The sequence below is a fragment of the Berghia stephanieae genome, chromosome 9 (assembly GCF_034508935.2).
Source record: "Berghia stephanieae isolate SIO BIC M18660-M18661 chromosome 9, UCSD_Bste_1.3, whole genome shotgun sequence".
In the NCBI taxonomy this organism is placed as follows: Eukaryota; Metazoa; Mollusca; class Gastropoda; order Nudibranchia; family Aeolidiidae; genus Berghia; species Berghia stephanieae.
The window spans coordinates 9,977,889-9,978,104 of record NC_088368.1 but is presented as its reverse complement, the minus strand read 5'-3'; positions in this window follow the sequence as shown (position 1 = coordinate 9,978,104).

Sequence of the window (216 nt, the reverse complement as noted above, 5' to 3'; positions counted from 1 at the left end):
TATGAATGATCTCAGACCTTTAGCCCTGACATCTATTGTCATGAAATGTTTCGAACGACTTGTACTGAAAAAGCTTAATCTCCAGTTTGGTCCCCAATCTGACCCCTTACAGTTTGCATAAATAGATGTGTTGATGATGCCATTAACCTTTTGTTGAATAAGATTTACAGTCATTTAGATAAACCAAAGGCATATTGCAGAATTATTTTTATTGAT